Below are 6,611 nucleotides of genomic sequence, written 5' to 3'. Positions count from 1 at the left end.
TGGTGTAACGCTGGACCGTCGCAGATATAATTCACACCTGATTAGTCAGGCTGTTGTTAACATGGAGGGTGACGATGGAGAGGGATGATGAACAGTCCTGCGCTCTTATTGGCTGGATCAGGTTCTGTGCTTTGATCTTCTTCCTCCTCATCACTCAGGGGGGGGGGGGTGACAGGTGTGTGTGAGTTTGTGTATGTGTGTGGACATTTTTATAAAGTAAGGTATAGAAATGCCTGAGTAGTTAGCATGAAAAAAAATCAGGTATTCTGTATCATGTTTATAATAAAATGTTCAAATCCTTGAAGGGCTGCACCTTTATTTTATTTTTTAAAAATTAACTCAACTTCACTTTTTTTTTCTTCTTGCAGATGAAATGATCTCACCACATCATATCTCCACTGCCTCTGTCCGGTTAGCTCATAGTACACACTCACAAACAGACTACTGATACACACACACACACACACATTGATTATCTATTCACTGGTAATTACTGTAGCTTATGGTGCAGAAGGAGACAGACAGAGAATTATCAGAACCCAGGAAGAGAGATAGGAGCAGTCCCTAAAGGCACCAGGCTACCCACAATCAGACTGAACAAAACACTCCCGAACTCCACTATGAGGTGTGTGTATGTGTGTGTTTTAGTATTTATGCATTTCTTTGTATGTGTCTCTGTGGAGGGGGGGGGGGGGGTGTTACCCTGCTCTTGTCCGCCTGAACAAACTCCAGGCTTGAGAAAGATACACCCACACAACCTGACGATATCTCTGGATAAACCGTCCAGAACTGCTGATAGCCAGGGACGTGTTGACTGCCCCGAATGCAGGAAAGCCTCTGCCTTCCTGGGTGAAGACATTACGCATATCCTCCCTCCCTGGCTGCTTCCCTCCAGACTACAATCTCCCTCCAGGTCCCACAGGGAACCCTCGCCTCCACCAAGCCCAGGATCGAGGCTCCTCCTGGGCTACTCTGCTGATACCCCCCCTACCCCCCTCCCTCTAGGAGTGAGGCTGATGCACAGGGAGGAAACTTGTACAAACATTGCACATTTTGACTTATGTGTGCAATCTTTTACACATATCCTCACACACTAACATAATGTACACCCGCAAAAATGCAAGCATAGAGTATACAACAACAAATCTCCTACACTCATATAATATAAACACATGAAGTCCTTGGTTGTATTTATGACAGAAAAGTGGGATTGGGGAGAAGGAAAATTGAAAGACAGACAAAGAAAGGAATGTGAAATTATGAAAAGATGGGGACATAAAGCCACAGTTGCTTAGCTGTTGAAGACTTTTGGTATACTATTTAACTAATATAATATACATATATAATATATATAATAATACATTAATTATCCATGTGTGTATGTGTGTGTGGAAGGTTAAGGTAGTTGACCTTAGCGGCACCTTCTCACATCTCATTTCAGCCTAATCTGTGTTTGCACGAGAATGTGTCTTAGTTCTCCCATGAGATACAAACATAATGCTACCGGAGGCTAACAGGAGATGACTAAGGGGTGAGATGTGACTTGTGATAAAAGTGCCCCTTACACACACATACACACACGCACACACACACACACACACACACCTAACCACAAATCTCAAGAGACCCCTAAGATCCTCTAAACCCCAAGGCAGGAAGCAGACAAGTATCTGTGTGTATATTAGCTCATTAGTGTGTGCATGTGTTTGTGTGCGTGTGCGTGTGTGTGTGTGTGTGTATGTGTGTGTGTGTGTGTGTGTGTGTGTGTGACCCAAGCTCTCGTGCAGCTAACAGACAGGTCCACTTAGTAGCAGAGGACAGACACAACAGCACCTCACCTTTATGGTGTAATCACAAACAGATGTCTGCTGACCTCTTGGCTACATTCTAGCTGTAGCATTTTTATTATTGGATTATCGTGCTAAATACTGTGCATGTTTTTGCATATTTCTCTGATGACACCATCGCAGGCAGTTATGAGAAAACTCATCACAAAAATATCTGAGCAATATAGTTGTCAAACAAATTGACATTTTTAAACTCCCATCAGAATTTGCTAGTTTCTTTCAAAATATTTTAAACCCATTCAGAAAAAATTATGTGCAAAAAGGAATGTCATAATTCCTTGTTTTACTCCTATTTTTGGTAATATTTTTGTGGATGTGGCTAAACTTAGATGAAATCATATTTCCTTTGTTAGCAGTGGAACTTGCATAGGAGAAAATTAATTGATCGGAAAATAACCATTTGGTTTCATTCCATGTCACTCAAAGTGCAAAGACGTTCATCATGAGTTTCCATTGCACAACAGCGTTCAACACAGTCATACAAAGAGAGCTCATCAACAAGGCAGAGATACTTTACCAACAGTAGCCTAAAGACTACCAGCAGAATGCAACGAAGCCATGTTGCAGACATGTTGCATTTTCCATAAATACATGTAAAGAAATGGTGTGTTTTTAGTTTTTCTCAGCTGAAATGATGACCGTTAAGTTGGGTATAGATATTAACAAGTCAAGTAAAATAAAACCACATTCCTGAATGTAATGGTGATTACTGGAAAAGTAAGATTTGTAGGCATTTGTTGTAATTTTCAAGTCATTCACAGAATATCCAGAATCAAACAAACAATTATACATTGGTGATTAGTGATAAGAATTCTGGGAAATCACTAATTGAAGTAGAAGTTGATGAAAATGCATATAAATTGCGGACCTAAATCAGAAAATGACACCTGAATAGGACTGATAGACATTTATGATACATACGTTAACAGTATTTAAATGAGGACTTCATTCAAAAATCATTCTTTTTCTTCTGTGTCACTTTTGATGAATGCTGTCTGCCTTGAATGTCTTCTTGCATTTATTGATTGAGAGCTTCCACTTTGGACAAAATGAATTGATCACTCCACAGTTTATTTAATAGCGACATTATTATAAGTATTATCATGAAAATACTATGTGAGGCGTCTTTAAAAACCAGAGTTCCCTTCAGAAATGAAGATTTAAATAAAAAATAATTGACCCTCTTTAGAAGACACACATATAAGGACATATCACTCATCTGAAAACATTTACGTCTTATAATATTTGACTCATTCAATGTTACTGTAATATTGAACTTGACATCAGCACATTGTCACTTCTGTGCAGGTCACTAAAATGTTTACAAGATGTTGATCAAGACATCAAACAGCAGAATTCATGGTTTTTGCCAAACCTTTCCCCTTTTTCACATGCCTGTATTCATTGTGTGCAGTGTGCATGTGTGTGTGTATCTTTCTTTCTCTCCTGTTGCTCTTCATCATGTTTCTCTGAGAAGGTTGGTCATGAGTTTAATGAAATGTCATAGAAGCTAAGATATCAGCTACTCTAAAAGTAATTGTTGGAGCTTTTGTAGCCTTGATGATCACACACAGCCTTGTATCAAACTTCAGTTTAATTCAAGAGCCGTTTAAAATCCACATCCTCCTCATCGCACATGTGCAATATACACGTGCATGTGTATGTGAATCTCTCTTTTTCTTGCTCATCCTCTCACTTTCTCTCAGACTCACACATACAGTTACGCAATATGTGTCTGCCACTGTGGTGTATCAGCTGTTGTCCAGCTGTTTGATGTGTATTTACTTCTTGGATTATTTATTTGACAGGAGCAATCTGCATTTTAAGAGGTGAGAAGTGTGTGTGTGTGTGTGTGTGTGAGTCTGCGTGGGTCTATGCTGATCTGAATTTGGGAGAGCTTCAGATCAGTGTGCTGACCAGGAGGTTACTCTTATCATCATTTTTGGCTTCACCATCACCGTTAACTTCCTTTGGTTTGTTTGAATTTGTTACTTAGTTTGTATCTTATTCTATTCTACGCCTGTTTTTATTCTATGGTGGACAGTAGAGAGGTGACAGAAAATGAGGGGAGACAGACGGATGATGACATGCAACAATATGCCTTCTCCAGCACATCCCTATTACTTATTATTTTAAAAACTCAACTGCATCTCTACTTTTTTCCTTCTTTACCTTTTAGTGTCCCATAACTAAAATTCTGTATTGACATCACTACTGCCATCATGATGTGACATGTGATTCTTATAGTTTGTATATAATTATATTCCTTTTTCCAAGACTGACCAAATGTAAATGCTTAACACTTTTCCTTCAGAAAAAAAAGTTCCTGCATTACTAGAATACTTTTTAAAAGGACTTTTCCATTGTGAATCCTACTGTAAGAATCCAGTAACACCAAGAAAGAAATTCTGTACCGAAATCAATCTATTTCAATGGAATCGTCACAATCAGTGGTTGCGTAGGTAAAGTAGATCTGCGCAGAGCTTTCACACATACAAGTTCAACTTTGGTGAACACTGACATGAAAATTTGCACCACAGACCAACCTGCGAACCGTCTGGACAGCGCTGAATCGAAAATGCAAGAAACTAACGCATCTGCTGTGTCACACCAGCCAATTTTATATAATTCTGACTGCTCGAGTATAAACTGCTCCTCAAAAGATTTGAGACATGCTTTGTGACTACATACATGGTGCATTTGACTAAGTATAACATACTGTATGTATATTCAGTGGTTAAGCACAGTTTCAGAGTCAGGAGATATTGCCATTCATGTTACGGTAAAAATAAAGGCAGAACTGGACACAACTGGGCTTTTCCAGGACTGATGATGTCTTTTTCCTGTTTTTTTTTGTTGTTTTTTTTTTTTACAACACTGTGTCTTCTCAGTTTGGGGGGAAAAAAAACACAGAGCAGATCCGTCAGCTAAATGGTGGTCCTTATCTATCTCTTTCCTCTTGGATGCTAATTAAAGATAATAAACCTTGCAGATCATTTCTCTGCTGGTCCAAACTCACCGTCACCTCTGCTGCTCTTGCACTCATACACACATGGCCAGCTGGGGTGAAAGCTCACACACACACACACACACACACATATTCACAGCAACACATGGTTGTTGGCTTTCCCTAACGTGCAGGTGTGTGTGAACTGTGCTTGTGTCTCTGTACATAGAAAGTTCAAATAGGCAATACTGAAATGCATGTTTAAATAAGCATAGGATGATAAAAATAGTGTCAAGAGCTTTTAAATACACATAACACTACATCTTTCAAACATGTGCATAAAAGCAAATACACACACACACACACACACATAGATTAATTTCTCTGTATGTCTAAGTTTAAACCCCTCGTTTATCTTCACTCCACGCCTTAAACACAGGTGTTTGGAGAGCTTACAGATGAGAGTCTGATGCCAGATATCATGATATCATGTAACTATGTTCAACTTCTCTTTTTCTTTTTCTATCTCTCTCACACACACACACATTTCCCCTCAGAAAATCCCCCCCCCCACTTCACTTCTCATAAACACACTCAATCGTCTTTTTTTTCCCCCACTCGCCAGCTCAGTCAATAGATATTATTTAGCTCACAGACAGAGAGTCTCATGAACAGACTGGCCTTAAGATTTTTTTATTGAGCAAGAAGATAAAAAGGTTTGTTCTGCTCTGTGTCCATTAGGGCTAAAATGGCCTGATGAAATGGAATAAACTGTTGTGGTTATCTTCCCTCGCTGCTGCAGTGGAGAAGAGATTGCATATGCTCATGAAAACACACATTACTACACCGACGCAAAACCATTCACACAAACGCTAGTGCACACACACTCACACGAAGTTAGCCCTCCTTGGTATTGCCCAGGTCTGTATTTATCCCTAACCATAACAGACCAGGCAGATAATGGCTGATGGGACTGTCGTAAAAATAACCTGGCACAGGTCTGTTTGGATTAACCTCCTTCTCTCCTCTCCCCTCCCTCCTTCTCTATCCCTCCATCATGTTTTATTGCTTTCTTCTTTTCCTCTCCTATCTATCTATCAATCTATCTATCTATGTATCTGAAAGCACAATATTAAATGGAAAACCACACTTTAACTACACCATTATTTTCATAAATAACACATTCTTTTCTTGTGTTGCATATTTATTTTGGAAGTGCATGAACTGCCTTATCAACTGAAAAGCAACAGGGGCTGCTTGTTTTCCCTCCAAACTAGAATCTTTGTTTGCGTAAGATATAAAATACTTGTCCAAATATGTTAAAAACTGAATCTGAGGGAAAAAACAAGTCAAACAAGAGAACAAAGAAACAGCATATATCATCACAAGCACTTCCTTTGTGGGGGGTTTGAACTCCCAGACATACACCCACACACAAACACTGAGCGTAAAATGTTAACAAGTCTTTGAATCTATTATTGAGTAGTATTATGATTGTCCTTTTTCAATTTGTATTCATTCTCAACATTATCATAAAAAAGTTACAAAAAGGAAAATTACCAACACATCCTCATAATGAAACAACCACATAGGTTGATTGTATCATGCATGTCTGAACGACCCACAGGAGTGTTTTCTAAAATGCCGCCTCTATTGGCAGCTTTCAAAAACTGTTACAAAGCACTGTTAAAAAAATATGTTTCATGGTTTGACAAGGCTGTGGTTAAGGTCTGGTCTAGTTTAGGCATAAAAACCACTTGGTTAGGGTTAGGAAAAGATCATGGTTTGGGTTAAAATGATCACTTGAAAAGTGGTGT

This window comes from Thunnus thynnus, chromosome 18 (genome assembly GCF_963924715.1).
Source record: "Thunnus thynnus chromosome 18, fThuThy2.1, whole genome shotgun sequence".
Lineage (NCBI taxonomy): Eukaryota > Metazoa > Chordata > Actinopteri > Scombriformes > Scombridae > Thunnus > Thunnus thynnus.
This window is presented reverse-complemented; position numbering follows the sequence as displayed.